This window comes from Canis lupus, chromosome 22, assembly GCF_003254725.2.
Source record: "Canis lupus dingo isolate Sandy chromosome 22, ASM325472v2, whole genome shotgun sequence".
In the NCBI taxonomy this organism is placed as follows: domain Eukaryota; kingdom Metazoa; phylum Chordata; class Mammalia; order Carnivora; family Canidae; genus Canis; species Canis lupus.
Genome location: NC_064264.1, coordinates 22,294,710 through 22,315,420, shown reverse-complemented (window position 1 = coordinate 22,315,420; position 20,711 = coordinate 22,294,710). Strand labels below are relative to the sequence as shown.

At 34.9% G+C, this 20,711-nt stretch overlaps 1 long non-coding RNA gene across 1 annotated transcript; it reads right to left on the bottom strand.

Annotated features, from left to right (window-relative positions):
- Window positions 1–1,293: 1,293 nt before the first annotated feature.
- On the bottom strand, window positions 1,294–18,193 carry LOC112678771 (uncharacterized). The gene is made up of 3 exons (XR_003147828.3): window positions 18,078–18,193; window positions 1,695–1,817; window positions 1,294–1,603 (listed from the first exon to the last, which is right to left on the bottom strand). It is a non-coding gene; the product is annotated as an uncharacterized LOC112678771 (long non-coding RNA).
- Between the last annotated feature and the right edge of the window lie 2,518 nt (window positions 18,194–20,711).

The following is a 20,711-nucleotide window of genomic DNA, read 5'->3' as shown; positions in this document are numbered from 1 at the left end:
CAGGATAGAAATACTAATTCTTGAATAGAGGTTTAATCATTACTAAAGGTAGGGAGGGGAATGGTAATTAATACTAAACTTAATACATTTAATTTTTTAAAGATTTTATTTATTTATTCATGAGAGACACAGAGAGAGAGGCAGAGACACAGGCAGAGGGAGAAGCAGGCTCCGTGCAGGGAGCTCCCCGTGGGACTCGATCCCAGGTCTCCAGGATCATGCCCTGGGCTGAAGGCAGTGCTAAACTGCTGAGCCACCCGGGGTTGCCCCATTTAATCTTATATGATATAAACTCCTGCCAAAATTTACTATTATGAGATGGGATTCTTTTTTCTCTGCAGTGTGCTTAGTGTCTCCCTGCTAATTCTTTTTGTTTTATAAAACATCAACATTTTAACATTTTCCTTTGAAAATTAGTAAGGAGATGTATAGAAACAGAAATAATTCAATCTGCAATTGTGTTTATCAGAGAAATCAGTTAGGCCAATGCCACGTATTCCCATCAGAGAATACTTAGCTTGTTTCCTGAAAATAGAGTCATCCGAAAAAATAAGACTGTCAAATTCAGTCATAGATTATTGCCCTGCATCAGGCCAGCCAACAATAAAAGGATTTGGCCAGCAGAATACCAGTTTGCCATTTCTTGTTGATTGGCATAAAGCACACCAGAGTTAGAAAGAAAGGAAAATTTAGATGGCATGTGCGGTTTCACAGCCAGCTCATTGACATAGAACACCTCAGTCTTTGATGCAGAGAGAGAAAGGACCACTGTGTGCATTTTGATTTGATAGCCTCTCAGATTATCTCTTGACCTAACTCCACTCAATCAGATGCCAGGGTTTGAGGGAAAGGGAGGTTATTATAAAGAACAAGGCAAATCAAAGCTGCATCACTGTGCTTTCTGTAGACAAGAGGCAGTTCTACCTTGTGACTTTAGAACAACAATAAGAGCTTAATAAAGGGGAAATATCTGAGAAGTGACAAGACAAATGCACTCTGCAGTATTTTTTGGTGGAATCATTCACCTGGGTGCAGCATTGGTCAGGTGCTGTCAGCTTCTAATCTACCTGAAGACATCAGTCAGAAGCAGATATATTGGCAATACACAAGCCAGGAAGCCATGTAAAAATAGGAAAAAGATGGACTTGTGAGACCTCCCAAGATTTATTCAACTGAGCAAGCCAAAAACATGTAAAACATGTGCCAGTTCCAGCAATATAGCTCCTGAGTAGAAGAGCTGGTGGTAGCTCACAAATCCCTGGGGATATTTTTTTTGATGTTTTTGTCCCTTGATCTATTATCATCCTGAGGCCACTGGCTTAGGTGAGACCAATCACAACTATGATAACAGGTGTTCAGACTCAACAGCTTACTTAGATCTAAATAATATATCTTCCGCATGGAGAATTGTTTATTCAGAAGCTAGCATTTATTTTTTGCTTAAGATATCAGTGTGGCTCACCAGTCCGTGGATGAAGCAATTTTTGAGTTAACGGTCTATGCAGTATCCACAAGTAGAATTAGGAATTTTCGAAATGTAGTAAAACAGTATCTCCTTTCTGAGGTATTTAACTTCTGGATATAATCATTGTCATTCCAATAACTGAGAGAGAAAATCAAAACTAAGTATCCATGCTCTTGATCTGAGAGATAAAATATAGTAATTTATCATCAAAGGAAATAAATGAACTTACCTTTCAAGGTTAGAAATCTCCTTATTCATATTGCTCCTTATTCTGTTGGCTCAATCAGAAAAAGGTGCATGTTTTTCTATCTGTCAGTCTCTTGCACCATGCCTGGAACACAATCTGTCATCACTAATACAATAACAAAAGGGAAAGGTCAATTCTTAACAGATTTTCCCTACCAGAGATACAGGAAGAAAACTGTAACAAGTATATATGGGATACTTAAATATCACCAGGGAAATTAACATTACACTCCCACAATAGTTTCCTAAATGAAGTGTTTATAAACTATAATGTAAGCTAACAGTTTCTTTTTTTTTTTTTAAGATTTATTTATTTGAGAGAGAGAGAACCAGCAGGGTGGGGGGAGGGCAGAGGGTGAGATGAAGAATCCTCAAGCAGACTCTCCACTGAGCCCAGAGCCCAACATGGAGGTTGATCCCAGGACCCCCAGATCATGACCTGAGCTGAAATCAAGAGTCAGATGTTTAACCAACTGAGCCACTCCGGCACCCCATAAGCTAACAGTTTCTAAATGTGTCTCTTAAAATTTTGCATCAGAAAGTGTAGTACCATCTTTCACTCTTAGAAGGAGCTTACTTCTGATCTTTAGTCTTTTTTGTGTGTGTGGTAATGACATTTTTTTTCAATTCATTGAAATCTTATTTTAGAAGTGTACTCTAGTGCAAAATAAGTACACTTTTGCATATTAAGAAGCATAGCAAATGCAATTGACATTTTTTGCTGTGGTAAGACAGAAAAAAAAAAAAGGAAAAAAGAAAAAAGAGAACTGAGAAAGGCTTTTCATCCAAGTGTGTTTGCTTAGTTCAATGAGACTATTAGAACATAAAATTCTTTAGTGCCATTTTTCAGCTTTTGTCTGTCATTTGTTGGTACTCATATACTAACATAATATTGTTTTCATATTCTTGTGTCTTTTTTCTAACTAAAGCATATATCACCCAAAGAGGCAAATATATCTCATATTTTATTTTAAATACTTACAGCATCTTTCTTACACATGGTATCTAGTTAATAATTATCAACTTAATGTATGCCAAGTCTTTTATGTCATTGCCTGAAATATCTGTCTCCTCCAATCCCAATCCAACTGGAAACCCATCTGGATGCACTTCTCTTATGCTTCAGTGTCACATTTGGATAAAAATACCATAAAGATACCTTTTTTTTCCCACCACAATCCAAAGACTCTTCTTTTCTTTTGAATTTTTTTTTTAGATCTGAACCTATCTTTGTGCCTGGTGGAAGTTGAAACTTTCTAGAGAGTCTGCAACTCCGCTATCACCAGAAGTGGGGCTGTTTCCAAGAGATGTTGAGAGCCTTGGGAACTAACTAAGCCTTTAGTTCCCTAGTCAAGTTTCAATTCCATTATCTACTGCTGCTTTTTCAAACATGAGCAGTCTCTTGAAAACATCCACAGACCTTCCATTTCATAGACAAAATAAAGAGAAGATATCAAAGAGAACTCTCATCAACTCTGAGCTTTTCTTTTTAAAGTCTCCCAATGGACCTGCTAGGTCACATCATTCAGAGACCTTGCTCAATGTCTCTTCAGTTTCTCTCCAAACCCCAGGACATCGAAGATCCTTTTATTTGTTACTAAGTCATGGACTATCCCTCAGCACCTGCCTTCCTAGAACCTTTTACAATGATTCTGTATTTGACGCTCTCTTCTTTTGTTCCTGCAACAATAATCTTGTTTCTTTTTTCCCCCATGTCTGATTGTTCCTTTCAGTTTCTTTCCATTTCTTTTATTTCATAAACATTGGCTTTTTTCAAGCAAAAGAAAAGAGATGAAATGCAAAAATATTTGCGACACATTTTTCTTCTAATTAGTAATCGTGCTTATAACCAATGCAAAGCTCCCAAAAATGTTGAATTCTGACATTCTGTCATTTGTTTTATATGTCTTTCCAAATTTCTCCATCTCCATCATCACCAGAATTTTTAGCCCAAACTGTCATCTATCTTACTAGGAATATTAAGAACTTCATGTTTTCGCTGGATCCTCTGTGGAGACCTATAATCTATTTTATACACAGAACCCAGGGTAATATTGGCAAAATAAAACCAAAACATGCCTTACACACACACCAGCACTTCAAACTCTTTTTCTAAGGATAAAGTCCACCATTATTAACCTGGCCAGCAAACTGCTGTATGGTTTTCTTTGCTTTTTGCTGCTTTCTCACATCACACAAGTTCCCTGGCTGCTCTCTGGATTCTAGGTACTAGTCTGCTTACAGTTCCTTTACTGTGCCCTACTTTGTTTCAGTCACTGCAAGATTTGGCATTTACTGTTCTACTTCTAGCTGTGTGTTTTTCTCCCCTTTGACCTACTTGACGCTTATGGTTCATTCAAATTTTGCTGACTCATCACTTCTTCAGGGCAACTCTCCTACCCAACTTCTGACCAAGCTAGATTCCTTTACTTACATTGTTTTAGCACCATGTATCTTTCCTTCATTGCATCATTGTAGTTTATAACCATGATTTAATGTTATGGAATCACTTATGCATTTGCTCAATCAAGAAATTAAATATCCAACAAGCTATCCCTGCCTCTTCTGCTCCTGAATTGTCCTCAGATCTTGCCAATTCTTTTCCTGCCTACTATGAAGTGTTACCTGGATTACCTCTAGAGGTTAGGAAACAGTTACCCTGGTTCCAGTCGTGGATCATTTAATCTAATCTCTAGTCCTTAATCGAAAATCACCTTTCAGAAATGTAAATCTGATCTTGTTCCTCTCCTAATGAAATCAGTTCAAAGAGCCTGTGTTCTCAGAAATGAAGCGTAAATTGTTTAATTTGGTTTACAAAATCCAGTGTGGGAGAAGTCCTTTTTTTCTTTGTGTTCCCCACCTACCCCTTGATATCAAATGTGCTTCCCTGCTCCCCTGCCTCTGATTCCATTCATTCTGTTGTCTTACCTGCTTATCATTTAGGCCTCTCTGTGGGGGCATGTCCTCATTAATAGCATAGGAGTAGTGTGGCTGTTTTTAGCCTGATTTCTCACAGTAGCTGAGCTTGTTTGCTTCTAGTCTGATTCCTTATAATACCTGGATCTTTTATAGCACATCTATCTATGTATCTTTGTATCTATGTATCTATCAATCATCTATCTAAACACATAAAAATATGTACATGGACATGTATGTATACATTTGTATGTCTACTTTAAAAAAATAAGTTATATAATTTTCCTTCATCCTATAGGGCAGTAAACTCCTAGAGGGTGGGGTATACTTTATTCACTTTTGTTTCCCCAGGGCATATATTATGGATTTCTTAGATAATTATTTATAACTAGGTGTTTTTAAGATAATGACTTTTTTAAATTATGATTTTAAGATAATATATCTAAAGGGTCTGAACACCCAATTCCAACATTTAGGGGTCCATTTCCCCAAACCACAAAGCAATTTGCAGATACCACCTGGGTGACCTTCAGTTAAACTCCATTCTGACACTTACTCAGGGATAGCATTTGATCCCACGAGTGAAAGGTTCAGTCCTACAAGACTGTTCTCTGCTTCAGATTCCAATTGCAAGTCTACATTGTGCTTCTGAATGACTGGCTACAGATTGGAGGTTTCCTCTGAATGACTGGCTACAGATTGGAGGTTTCCTCTGAATGACTGGCTACAGATTGGAGGTTTCCTCAAACTGATTAATTTGCTAGAGTGACTCACAGAAATCAGTGAAACCTTTTGCTTACTAGATCACCAATTTATTATAAAAGGAACAGCTAGGGATCCCTGGGTGGCGCAGCGGTTTGGCGCCTGCCTTTGGCCCAGGGCGCGATCCTGGAGACCCGGGATCGAATCCCATGTGGGGCTCCTGGTGCATGGAGCCTGCTTCTCCCTCTGCCTGTGTCTCTGCCTCTCTCTCGCTCTCTCTGTGTGACTATCATAAATATCATAAATAAATAAATAAAATTTAAAAAAATTTAAAAAAGGAACAGCCAAAGGGAAATGTTACATAGGGCAAGGTATGGGGAAGGAGTCGGAGCTCCACACCCTCTCTGAATGTGCCACTCTCCTGTTCAGCAACCTGGAGTTTCTCCAAAACCTATACTTTTGTGTTTTTATGGAGGCTTCATTACATAGGCATAATTGATTAAATCATTGGCCACTGGAAATTGATTCAACTTCCAGCGCCTCTCCCTTCTCCTGAGATCAAGAGTTAGGACTGTAGGTTCCACCTGTGTCATCACATAGTTGGTTCTGGCAACCAGGGGCAATCTTAGGTATGGTCTGAAAGTTGGATCATTAACATAACAGCAGACAGCTTTATCTCTCTCATAGTTTAGGAAATACCAAGGGTTTTAAAAGCGCTGTGCTACAAATGGGGATGAAGACCAAATACATATTTTTTATTGTAAATCACAATATTACAAAGTCAATGCCCTATCAATTAACGTTTATTGTGATAATGTATATACTTGTCTAACCTCACCTAATGCATTATGAACTTCTTGAAAATTGTAATATTAATATTCGTAAAACTTTATCAAATGCAAGATAATTTCACTTGCAGTAACTCATTTGACTTTCAGAACAAATGAGATTAATGAAGCAGTTGTATTCATAGCATATTAGTATTGCTATCCCCACTTTTAGGAATGTATAATTGAGACTCAAAGTGGTAAAATAACTTTTTCAAGTCTGTAATCTATTAAATATTAAACTCAAAATCCATTTTTGAAGCTTCAAATTATTCACTTGTTACACTATTTGTTTCACATGTTCCATTTTTTTTTCAAATGCAAAAGTACTTAGCTGGGTGAATGGCATACAATTTTTGAATGAATGAATAATGAATTAGTAATCTAAATGAAAACTTCACATTTTTGCTAAGAATTTTGAATTATTGGAACAATATAAAATAAAATATGGTGGACTTAACAGTTCTCTGGGAGCTGGCATGGTACTAGAGAAAGTTTAAAGTATTGCATATAAAGTGGCATTTCATTTTTTGGGAAGAGATCAAAAATATGAAGAAAATAGCAAGTGTAATGCAGGATGCAGAACTTTGTTTCATGTTAGTAATTTTAAAATTTGTTTAAATGTTATATATCAGATTCAGTTTTCTTTAATACACAAATATTCCAAAATAACTCAAAATAATCTTTAAGACAACTCTCTCTCCATTGTAAAGTGAGTTTACATTTAAAATCATAGTGATTTAAGACTTCATATCCCTATAAAGCAGTATGAGCCACGCCTCCATTTATGTATCTCTGTTCATGTAAGTGTGAATGCAAATTATAAGAATAAGAAAATTATACTTGACTGTTCAACAGTGTGAGGGTTAGGGACAATGATTCTCTATGCAGTTGAAATCTGTGGATAACTTTAGGCTCCCAGAAATCTTAACTACTATTAGACTACTGTTGACTAGAAGCCTTAATCATAACGCAAATAGTTGATAACACATTTTATATGTATTATGCACTGTATTCTTAAAATAAACTAGAGAAAAGAAAATGTTATTAAGAAAATCATAAGAGAAAGTACATTTATAATACTATACTGTATTTATCAAAAAAAAAATCCACATATAAGTGGACTCACACAGTTCAAACTCATGTTGTTCAAGGGTCAATGTATAAGCAGTTTACATTTGTTGTAACCTTGTTTTTATAGCAGTGGGAGATGACCATAACATGTCACCCTGGTGACCAGAAATGCATAGAGCATCATAAAGGGCTGCTCGCACTAAGAGCTTCTCTTCAAACTTAATGAGAGAATAAAAAGGACAATACAATCAACTTTAAACTATCTCCAATAACATGGCAAGAATTGTTCACTTTAAAGATGAAACTACCATCATTAACACTTCTAGATATCTGCATGGTGCTCACTATTTCTGAAATAATAAGAAGAAGGAGGAGGAGGTGGGGGAGGAGGAAGGGAAGGGGAGGGGAAGAAAGAAGACATAAAATTGAAGCCTTTCTCCTGCCTAAATTATGCCCTGAGACACTCAGTGTAGTCATATTTTTTTAAAAAGTAAATGTTCTTGACTCAAAAGAAAGGGAGAAACACCACCAAAACACCAGCAAAATGCAAGAATTGCTGTTCGTCATTAGATTACAAAAATGTCTTATTCTTTTATTTTAAATTGGTGTGATTTAGCAAGATGGGACAATGTTATTTTAAATATTTTGCCCCACGGATTACATATCTTGGTAAAGCAAAAATCTTCTGATTGTCAGGCATACAAATGTTATTGAGTACTGTGTTATACAGATGTCTGACAGGATTTATCATAATTATTTAATATTACATTATTTAATATATTTTGAATCTACTTTTCAAGAAGTAAGTCCATTTTATTAAGCTGTGTTCAACTGTGTTCACACAAGAAGTTTGAGGACAAATATATGGGATTAAATAGTTATAGATCCATAAGCATTTCAAAAGATAGTAACTCTAAAAAAGAGTCCACAATAGCCCTTAAAAGATGTTCTGAAGACTTGCATTCTCATTGCAAAAACTGTAAATGAAAAGCTTTTCATTCTAAGGCTTAAAGTCCATATTGTGCAGAAAAGTTGCAAATTAGATACATAGTTATAATGTGGCCAAATATACAGTTAGTGAGTTTATGAACAGAGGACTTGAAACATGCATATGCTCTGCTGCTAAACAATGTAATTTCTACTTCTTCCTTAGTTCACCCAAGAGGTCACTGAACAGAATTTTTCTTTGTTGCCTATTTTCTGTGGGAAACAAGACCACACCAAAAGGTATGTAAACATTCCCAAATGCTGTCAGTTAATAGGTTTGGCGTATTATTCCATTATTTCCTATTAATAATGGGTAAGTTCATATGCTATTCTAATTTACACCTTTAGGAAGACTACCTATGCAACAGACCTAATCAGAGGGATCCACACATTCCTGGTGCAACTGGATCAACTTTATGCAGAGTTAGCCTCTTTCTATTGACACCCGTCCCATTGTATGCAATGCCTATGTGCTTCTGATTCTTTTCTTAACATCAAGCAAAACTGAAAAAAAAATCAATGATTTGAAAGTTTGCTCTCTATAGGTTCCACTTCTAAATCCAAGGCTTCTAGACACTCATCCATCACCTTACATGAATCAATTCAGTCCCATTTTTAATTATTTCCTAACATGACTCCAAGTTTACTATTCCTACTGATACTTGCTTAAATCATATCTAAGAACCAATTCATAATACTTACCCATACAATGCCTTTTTCTAGTTCTGCAAAGCATAAATTGTTTGGGCAAGAATACAGTTAAGAATTAATAGGCATTAGCTATAGTTGACAAGCTAAAAACCTAGGAAACAATACATATTCTGATTCACATAGACTTTTGCTAGAGTAAATCCCAGCAGAACAACAACTACAATTGACCCATTATTTCTCTTGATCTGTAGTAATTCATAAATACTACCCTGCGTCTTCGATACGTACGTATTCCCAAGCTCATTATTATCCAACTCACCCTGAATCGCCTCTCTCCTGTCTTTTTTCACTACTTGCCCAACTATTTATAACTTTTGGTCGACTTTTTAATCTCATTCCCTCTAATTTGTTTCTGGGTTTGGAACTGCTGTTGGTGAAATTGTAAGACTTTACTGAATGGGTCACCTTTAGTCTTTGCTATCAAACTATAATTGGTCCTTTATTTTTCCTCACTAATCATTTTCATTATTTTGGGGCTCCTTTGGGGCTTGTTTATAGTGGCTCTTCTCATATTTCCAGAATTCTCCTATTTTCAATTTTATTCCATCTCAGCAGATGACTTTCCTATTCATTCTCTGGTAAGACTAAAATGATTGGACATCATTGTCCATCATTGGACATTTTCACAGTGTCCTTTCTCTAGACAAACCCAAAACCTAACAACACATACTTATCTCTATCTTTATATATTACTCTTAGGCCCTAGGTAGCCCTTGACCTCAGACCTTCTTCTTTTCTGTTCTAGCAAACAGTCTCTCTCTGCCTCTTTGTTCAATAGTAAAAGTATTCTATGATCCCACAAAGGAATTAAAATGCTATATCAAAGAGGGAGCTACAAAGAACTTATCAAGGTACACCTGGGGGGCTCAGCGATTGAGACCCTGCCTTGGGCTCAGGCCGTGATCCTGGAATCCTGGGATCCAGTCCCACATTGGGCTCCTTTGCAGTGAGCCTGCTTCTCCCTCTACCTGTGTCTCTGCCTCTCTCTGTGTGTCTCTCCTGAATAAATAAAATCTAAAAAAAAAAAAAAAAGAACTTATCAAGATCACTATCTCCACTTTTGCAAGTAACTTCTAGTCTAGGATTTTTTCATCATTAAGAGGTCAACAGGTACTACAGAAAATCCATTTCTGGCATTTCCAAGGAGCTGCCAAGAAAGAATGCCTAGGAAAATCTGTTACTGAGAATACAGGAACTAGAAAAAAAGAAAGATGTCTTGCGATTTAAATTTTGTTGCAAAGGCAAAATGTTTAAAGCTCAATTTGCTATAAAACAGCTAATTAAACATATAAATCTTAATAACTGGTGCTTAAGGAGCATTTATTATTTACTTTAATTTTGGTAATTATATCTTATTTAGAAAAGCAGTTACAAATACACAATTATCACTTGAAATTTCCAAGATTTCGTTTTCTGATTGGATGTAAAATTCAGATTTTTCTCTCTCAGTAGAACTCACCATGTTAACTCCTAATATTTTTTGTTCTTTGTTCCTATTCTGATACTAGTTCTTTCCCTCTCCCCAGCCACTATCACAAATTTCCAACATAAATCTAAAGTAATTTTATGTTTTACACAGTCCAAATCCATAACGTATTCAAACTAACAGATATGTCTCTCTGAGCATCTTTTATGCACATTTACTAATGGCCAGACCGAGTAAACCCATTATCTCCTTTATTTAATTCTAGCCTTGCTAGAGAAAGTATGGTAATTGTATTAATCGGTCTCTGTACATTTTCAATTTCATTTAATTCAACAAATACTTATTCATTGCTTATATCAATCAGTGCCTATCACATGGTTGGGCACTGGGAAATAAAGGGAAAATGAGATAATTCCTCTTTTTTGAGAAACATTCTTTGTGCTAGGTGTTAGAGACATGAGCTAAGATAGAAATCAATAATATGAGACAAATCCTAAGCAAGGAAAAAAAGAACCTGTGAATGTTCTGATAGGAGCACAGATGCAGGACACTTTAACCAGCCTGGAGTGGACATGGGGAACGCATGAGAATAAAAAGGTTCCAGGTAGAAAGATTACTGCAACCAGGTAATAATCTAGTGAGTTTAGGGAAGTATAAATACCTTCAACCTGGTGTAAGAGGTGAGGCTGTGCAGGTAGGAAAAAGATCATTTATAGAAGGATTTGTCCATATTAATTGAAGGAAAGGAGTAAAGTGTCAGCATTCTTGATCAAGGAAAGGGGAAGGATTGGGCCTTGGGTACAAGGAGTTTGATTATAAACTTCCAAAGTAGGTGTGCCTTCTGTAATAAAATATGCAGTTTTAAAATGTAGGATAGATATTTGGGTAGAAAAAATGTATCTGAGAAAGTCTTTATGTAAGTAATAAATGCAAGCATGGTTGTAAATGAGATCACTTGTCTGAAAGAGGTGAAATAAGGATAGTTCAAAGATAGAACCCCGAGGAATAACAGCAGAACGTTAGGAACAGAATGAGGAGGAGAAATCTTGAAGCATCTTAGCAAAGGGCTTGAGAATAAGAATAAAATCCAAAACTGATTATACCACAGAAGGCAAGAATGAGATTTCAAGAAGGCTGTGTAGAAGATGACTTCATTAAAAAAACAGAGAACAAATGACACTGAATATCCATATGATCTCTACTTAGAAAGATGTTTTCTTTTTTTTTCTTTTTTTTTTTAATTTTTATTTATTTATGATAGTCACAGAGAGAGAGAGAGGCAGAGACACAGGCAGAGGGAGAAGCAGGCTCCATGCACCGGGAGCCCGACGTGGGATTCGATCCCGGGTCTCCAGGATCGCGCCCTGGGCCAAAGGCAGGCGCCAAACCGCTGCGCCACCCAGGGATCCCAGAAAGATGTTTTCTAAACACAAAAGAAAGTATGTATATTTCAAAGAGAAATATAAATGTAACTACAAAAGTTAGAGGAAACATGTACCTCAAAAGAACAAATACATGAAAAGTAATCATAAAATCAGGAAAAACATTAGGAATAAATATAGTATGGGGTTATAACTGTTACTGTATAAGAATTCAATATACGTGAAGCGTGGGGAGGGGGAATCATTCCTATAGGAAAATAGGCAAAAAGCATGAAGAGAAATTTTATAGAAGGTTAAATACTAAAATGAAAAGTATGTTAAAATGCTTTGAATTACCAATAACCAAATACATTCAAATTGAAGCAGGAATAAAGTAGCATTTTGCCTACCAAATTTATCAAACTACTTCATTACTGGCTAGTGTGTGGTAAGATAAGAAATCTCAAACATCAATAATTGAGAGGAAATTGATTCAAACATTTTTTAAAAATCCATCTGGCAAAATCTGTGAAGAGCATTAAAAATATCCATATCATCTTACTTAAATCAACTTGTAGGGTCACATACTCCCAAATGGTAATAAATATTTAGGAATAAATACAACCACTTCTGATTTGATAATCAAAATAAAAATTATAAATAATATGAAATGTAAGTTAAATGAACCAAATGTCCAACATAAATTGTGATACATTCATATAAAAGAAGCTTTGTAAACATCAAAATTGTTTATGTCTGACTTTTGATGATTGTGTTAATAAATTTTGATTGGCACCTCACTGAAAAAGGAGGGGAAATGTAGAGCATATTTTTAAATGGGTATGGGTTTGTTTTTGGTGTGTGTGGGGGTATTGTTTGCATCAAGAAATCCCAATTGAGCTGACTTTCTTGATGGAATGAAAATTTATTTGGGAATTTGGAGGATACTTTAAGGTATCCTGGGAAACCTGCTGGGAAATATTCTCATTCTGAAACAAAGAAAATATTGGATACTGAAAAATTTTTTTTGTTTGTTTTTGTAAAGGGTTTTCTGAGTTCTGCCTCTGGAATGATATTGGTCATTCAACTTTTTGAATTCCATCAAGTCACAAGTGTGTCTTAAATTAAAGCTGTTACTCTAAATAATCTGGGAAAAATCTAATTAAGTATTTTGCTTGAGAGCAAATAAATTCTCCCCATGTGTGAGTATGGCTTTGAGGACCTACAAGATGGTATTTAATAACTTAAGATATTTAACAGGGGAGAAATCATTAGTTAACACCAGAAAAAGAGTAGTTTGTAGGGCAAGAAGGGAAGATGGCAGATGCCACTTAGTCCCAAAGACTTGACCATAGCATGTATGAGACATGTTCTGCTGATTCCCAGAAAAGACCATAAGAAACATTTTAAAAATTAAAGTTTCTACAACTACCTAAGAAATATACTGTATTATTTTCTTACTGATGTTGTAACAATTTACCATAAACTTACTGGTTTGAAACAACACATATTTATTATCTTATAATTCTGGAGATCAAAATGGCTCTCACTGAGCTAAAATAAAGATGTTGGCAGGGCAGCATTTCTTCTGGAAGTTTTAAGGGAGAACCAGTTTCCTTGCCTTTTTCAGCTTCTAGACGCTTCCTAATGTGGTATTAACTCAGGGCTTCCTTCCATCATCGAAGCCAACAATCATCTGTCTAGTCTTTCTTATGGTAACATTTCTGTTTCTGACTCTCCTGCTTACCTCTTCATCATTTAAAGACCTTTGTGATTATATCCAGCCTACTTGGGAAACCAGGATTACTGGGTTAATATTGCTGTTTAGCAACCTTAACTCCTTTTTGCCATGTAAAGTAACAAATTGACAGGTTCTGGGGATTATGATTTTGACATCCCTGGGGAACAATTATTCTACTCATGCCCACATGGCTTACATATTATTTGATCTGAACTCTGTACTGCAGTAAAGTGAAAGTCTTCAGGGTTATTATGAAGAAGCAATTGTTGGTTGGGCTTTGGTTAATAACAAGGTTTTCTTTTTCTTAGTGATGCCCAAATAACTTTGTCTTGCTAACTGGCATAGGACTCTAGACAGATATTTAGAAAGGAAGGCTAGGAGAGGCAAATGGAATCCATGTAAATGGAGATGTTGGGAGGAAGATGTTGATAGTAAAATATATGCTTATCAGCTATTAAGGTGGGGAATTTGATGAAAGTGCAAGATTTTAAAGAGCTTACTGGGTTATATATAATGTGATCCAAATTTCCTTCTATCCATAACTTTAGCTGAATATCTTCAATACTTTTGGGGTCATATGTGTTTTCTATTAGACATAATCAAATGTTAATATTATATAATGGGAGAAAGAATGATGCCCAATGAAAACCCATGTATTTGGGTTACAAATGAAAATATTGTTTTAAAGCTTTTGACCCTAAGTGCTCCAAAAGATGTGGTTCAAGACCAACATCTTTTTCTTTGCTTCTGGTTGTTCTATATAACACCTAACTTGTATCTGAGGCCCCTGAGAACACTTCTCAGTAATAATCCAATTGGCAACCATACAGAATTTCTAAATAACTTATTCTATTTCACTTTTTTCTCTGTGGTTTATTATATATTCACTATCTCTCCAAGATTTTTGTTGTTCTTCCAGAAATAACAATTTTAAAACCTTTCTAAAATTTTTAATTTTTAGAAATGCCGATTATTGAATACCTCTAAGGCTATTATCATTTATAACTATTAAATCCTGATGAACCTCCATGAAAAGCGTTAAAATTTTGATACCTGCTGTGCAGGTTAGTAGTACTTACTAAATAAAAGTACCATAACAGTACTTATTTATATCAGGATAGGATATACTACATACTCATTAAGTATCTCTATGTCTTGGGCACTCTCAAATATGTAGTGTTTCTAAAAATGTATAGTATTAGCAAACCCAAAAAATATGTTTTTATTTAAGCGAACAGCTTATTGGAATTAATAAAAAATATAAATGTTTCTAGATTAATATAATATCTCTCTTCCCCATATAGATCGAAACACTATTATAAAATGCTTCCTTGAAGAGATTTATATACATTATAGCTACAAACGTGTCTACAATAGGGATATGCAATTAAATTATGATTAGTCTTATTTTCAATATTATAATAGGTAGATGGAATAGTATACCATAGTTTAATATAATTTCATATTTGATTTATTTATTTCAATTGAATAATGTTAGTGGGTTGGTAGATCTTTAAAACATCCTATCTATAGTCAGAAATATTTTTATCAAAATACTAAAAATATAAACAATATACCACAAGATGTAATTATTTAAGAGTATCTTCACACACATCATTTAGATATGCCATTTTTTCTTTTTCTTTCAAAGAAGCTCAAGTGAGATTTTCATCTGTTTGCATCATGGATAAGATATACTGCTTAAGCAGAAAAAAAAACGTGTAAACTGTTTGGAAAAGGAAGATGCTTATGGCAGAAAGGGTAGTGTACATGCTGGGCAGGTGAATAGGTTTGCATATTTAAATATTTATACCGTTATTAAAGCCCATAGAGGTATAAAAATAATTTCTACTTAATTGGCTATGTATTTCTAAAAGAGATACTCAAACATGTTATAATGCCTTCTGCCTTACATAAAAAGTTAATCAATATCTTTATATAGAATTGGTTAAATTACTCCCCTGCCAGAAGACCTTTGTATTTTATCTAAGGTAGCACTTAAATTAACAATTGTAAAATCAACAGGAGAATGCGCCAAGATTATTGCAATATACCTTTATGTGCTAGGGTACTTTGTGGGATATTTCATGGTAAAATCAGCAAATCAACTCAATGCTATTCAGGAAAAATGAATGAACAAGATCACAAAGATCTCTCCGATACCAGAAATCCAGAAATGCGTGGTTTTTGAACTTGCAACAATACATTGTGATATTAATTACTTAAAAGAAATTAAAGGACAAATAAAAGCATTGAGTCATTTTAATTCTTATAGAATTCTCATCTGCAAGTTCCTGGTGATTTCATTGTTATTTATTTATTCATTTCTAACACTCAAATACTCAAATTAATACAAATCATTGCCAAATTAACTTAATTATTCATATCCTGATTTCTTTTTTAGGAAAATATGGATTACCATTGGTCACATCCAGAAATATTAGAGTCTTAGTTATAAAATCACAGTGTGTATTACTTATGTCACTGACTTATCATCTCACTACCCCTTTTTCACACTTTTCAAACTAAATTTTGTGCTTTAATAATTGATTTTAGAACAGCAAGAGTAGAAAGGAATACCGCTACCAAAAATCCAATGGCAGAAAATAGTTAAATAATGTGGTTCTTGTGCTTTTTTAGCATTTAATATGTCTGCCTGATATGTCAGAGGTGACTCTGTAAAACAAGAGTTTAGTATAATACAAGCTCTATGAATCCTCCCGGGTTACTCTGCAAAGAGGAGGTTCAGATTAGAACAGTACCACAGTCAAAACACAAGTGTCGTACATTCACACTGGTGTTATTTCATCCTAGTTAAATAATTACGCCAAAAGAAATCACAACTGTTTTTCATTTGGCAATTACAGTTACCTAGGATTTTTTAGAACCAAGTGATAAAGAGATAGAGAAGTAAGAATAAATCATTGTGAATCCAATCAGCACAGAAAAATTATAAATCAGAATTAAATTTTGACCACATGCCTGAAAAGATGGATTTCCACCTAATGTTAAAGTGCTATTTGGCTATCTATTTTCCATTGAAGTCTGTAGTAGCAGAATTGTTAAAAGATTCACACAGTGGTCTCCTATGTGGTGATAGGCTACCCAATGGGTGTTCAATAAATACTAATTATTGCTGCTATTTCAGTACTCTAAGGCAGCCTCAGAACATTGTATAATCAATAGAAAAAGAGTACAAATTACATTAGTGGGTTTTAAAATTATTATCCGAGGGCAAGGATGGCAAGGAGTAAATAGAGCAGATACCTACTGACCCAGCATCATTAAGGGGTACTTTCAGGACAGTCTGGACAAAAGGTCCACCATAAACTCTAGATATTGCAATCCTTCCCTGCTCAGCTTTGTCAGAAATAATCTTGATCAGTCTGCACAGGACACAGGCAAATTCAAACACTTATTTTATTTTCTCTAATGTTATACAGGATAAATAAAACAAAAACAAAAAAAAAACCTGAAAAGAAAGGAAAAGATGGTGGAAAGGAAGGAAGAGAGGAAGGAAATGGAGAAAGGGAAAAAAATGATAGAAATATCCTCTGCAACCTCAGTGTCTCTTGGGGAGACGTCCCCTACTGGCTGTGAGTAAAGGGCAATGACTCTACCTTGTGGAGAGATTGTTTATGTTCCTGGTTCCCTGAGTCACTATGAAAAACAGAATTGTATGTAAACATTTCCAAATATACCCAGGTGGATTATACCTCCTGGCTTGGGAACCAGGACTTAATGATTGATTATTTATTTATCTATCTATCTATCTATCTATCTATCTATCTTTTATTTATTTATTTATTTATTTTTAATTAATTAATTAATTTATTTTTTTTATTTATGAGAGAGGGAGAGTACACCCTTGCATGGGGGAAAGAGAGGAGCAGAGAATTTTAAGCAGCTTCATTCTCAATGTGGAGCCCTACATAGGGCTTGCTCTCTAGACTCTGAGATCATGACCTGAACTGAAATCAAGAGTTGGATGCTCAACCAACTAAGCCACCTAGGTACCCCACCACTACAGGACTTTGGAACTCATAAAGCTCCTGTTAAAGTAAAAATATACCAGAGAGACATGTCACACTACACCAATGATTCTCAACCTTGGCTGCACGGTAGAAGCATTCAGAATTTTTTTTTTTAAATTCTCAAAGCCAAGGTAACGTTACAACTTAATTATATCAAGAGTCTTTGGAGGAGAGACCCTGTACATCAATATTTTTTAAACTTCCCCTTCCCCAGGCTAGTGATTTTAATGTTTTAAACCATTGCAGTAACCCCCTGCCAAAACTTTAAAACTTATTAGTCAGTTTAATAACCAAGTCAAAACTGTAGCACCCCTCCCACCCATAAGTCTGGAACAAAAGACATTAACCATTTATTGATAGACTACTATGTATCAGAAATTTGCTAACTTATGTAAAACATATATATGTATATATGTATATATATACACATATATGTGTGTGTGTGTGTGTGTGTATCAATCTTCCAAACCAATCTGCAAAGCACAAATAACCATTCTGTTTTGTTTTATTTTTTTTTTAAAGAGGAAACAAGTTGTGATTATTGACTTCATGGAATATCAAGTGAGTAAAAGATTCCAGTTACAAACCTGAGGTGATCAATCCATCTCTTTCTGTTCAGAACATGAAGCAAACCAGGAGAGAGCAGTTCCATGGGCTAGACCCTAGCAGGGGCCACAGCCAGAACCAGGGGAGCCTGGGTCCCTAAAGAGAAACAGGAGGAGAAGAGGGGGTGACTGGCTATGCTAGCTTCTGTCTTTGGATCAACAACTCCTATAATTGAACTTGGTTTGCATAGTCAAGTTTCAGGAAAGGCCTCACAGCAGGTGAAACATAAAAACAACAGATCGTGAACCTGAACTCTATAGAATTCATGAAAGGCAAAAGTTGGAGGTAGCAGTAGGGAGAAAGGTAATATGATCAAAGTGGTGCAATTTTAATTTTTAGCACTTTTTGTTTAGATGCAGGGTTTATAATATGCAAAACATAACGCAAACCCAGAAAGAATTCCAAAATAAATAATCATGAGATTTCTAATTCTCTCATCCCAAAAGGAAAGAGACACTTATAAGATGTAAATGTAATGAGTGCAGTGGTCAAAAAGATGAGTTGTTAAGGAAATAGCATCGCCACAGAAATAAAGTCCCTGGTAAGAGTAGTTCTAAATACCATACGCATACGTTTCATTTTCATCCATTTTACTGAAGCAAAAGAGAAAATGGTATACAGAGAGGAGAAATAAAGACTTGTAACATTCACCTGCATGAAGAAAGTAAAAATCTGCAGAAAGCATTTCATTATGACACCTCACAAAAGGTAATGCGTTCTGTCTCTTTTAATTATAATAGAAAATTAATGCCATATTTTGTTTTTTAAATTATATGTGTTCTAGATTTAAAGGTTGCTTTATTTTTTACAGACTATATATAATAATTATGGTATACCCCCACAAGTCCCGCATATTCATACCAATCTGTTTGGAATTCATGCATTTTAAGAAGAATATGATTAAAAATTAAAGTTATTCATATTTTCTAAAGCATAAATCAGGAAAATTATATTTCACTATTTAGCTCCTTTACTTCTTGTTTTGTTTCCTTTCCTAAAAATTATTTGAGAATATTATAAACAAGGTTATAAAGAAGAATTATGAGTTTTAAGTTTATTTTTGTAAATATTATTTACAAAATACTTCTTAATCTTTTGATCATATTATGTAAGAGTTGGAATGATTAAAAGTTTAAAATTTCTAGTTACAAGCATATTTTGCTTAAATTAAAATATTTTCAAATATTTTTAAGCAATATCTTCTGAATATCTACAAAAAAGGAGTTGGGAAAATAAATGACCTACAAGAGCCAGCTACAGGGTTGGTAATCAAATCCGTAATATCGTGCCTTGAAAAGGAATCATGGGGCTGCATACTAAATACCTGACATGATTTTTCCTACTCCCAAAGAGAGTATGACTTTCCCCTGCAAAACATTCAAATTGTAGTTTGTATCCAATGCTCTCAGACTCTCAAATTGTTTAAGACTTTAAAATTTAATCAAGGGATTTCTTAATGGAAGCTAGGAAGAGCAACATCAGAAATACATTTGACAAAAGGGTAACAAATTTCTACTTAATTATTTACAATGGCCATATACGGCTACACAGAGACAGAAAAGTAGTCAGACTCTTGTGCATCAAACTCAGCTGTCTGAAAGAACAAGGGCATCAATTCGTCCTCACACCATGCAAACAGTTTTCAAGATTGCATCTTGTTGATCTTGATGAAATTACAGGACTAGGATCTGAAGCTTCGTGCTGGTAATTTATGGCCACAGGTCACTTGGAATTGAATGTTTTCAGGGTACAGGGAGCCTACTTGTCATTTGCATGCATCTCATTTTGCCACCTACAACATGTTTTTCATCATTGCTATAAGCCACTACTTTTTAACTTTTTTCCTTCTCTCTTTTTTTCTCTCCCCTTTTCTGTCTTTTTCTCTTTCTCTCTGCCTCTGTCTCTATCACTAACCCTCTTTCTAGAATAAAATAGATATGTTTTGCCCTGAGTCCAACATTATAATAAACATCCACAAGAAATGATAGATGAAAGCAATTTAATTTACTAAGTTTAAGTCAGAGATTTTCTTTTGTTGCCACTGACTGAGCTACAATCATAGCATGAATCAAATATTTCAGTTGTTTTATGGATAGGGAAAGGCCGTAGCTTTTATACTTTGCATTATGCATTTATTTACTTTCTCCCACAAATAATTGCCCAGGTTTTCTGTGTTACTAAGACACAGAGATATATTTTCAGACCAATATTTGTTGTCTTTGAAACTTTAGTATATATTTGTTACCCTTGGCATTTTTAAGTTTGAAATTATACATTAAAATTTTTTAATCTTAATTTTTAAAAATGAGGTTGAGAAGTGCCTGGGTGGCTCAGTCGGTTAAGCCTCTGACTTTTGGTTTTGGTTCAGGTCCTGATCTCAGGATCGTAAGATTGAGCCCAGCCTGGGGCTCTGGCCTCAGCATGGAGTCTGCTTAAGATTTTCTCTCTCCCTCTCCCACTGGCCCTACTTCACTCTCTCTCAGTCTCTCTCTAAAATAAATAAATAAATCTTTTTTAAAAAATGAAACTGGATGTTTCTTTAAGGAATGTCCTTATAAATAAATCCATGGGGCTCTGAAAAACCTTGTTTCTTGAAGAGATATCCAACTTTGTTT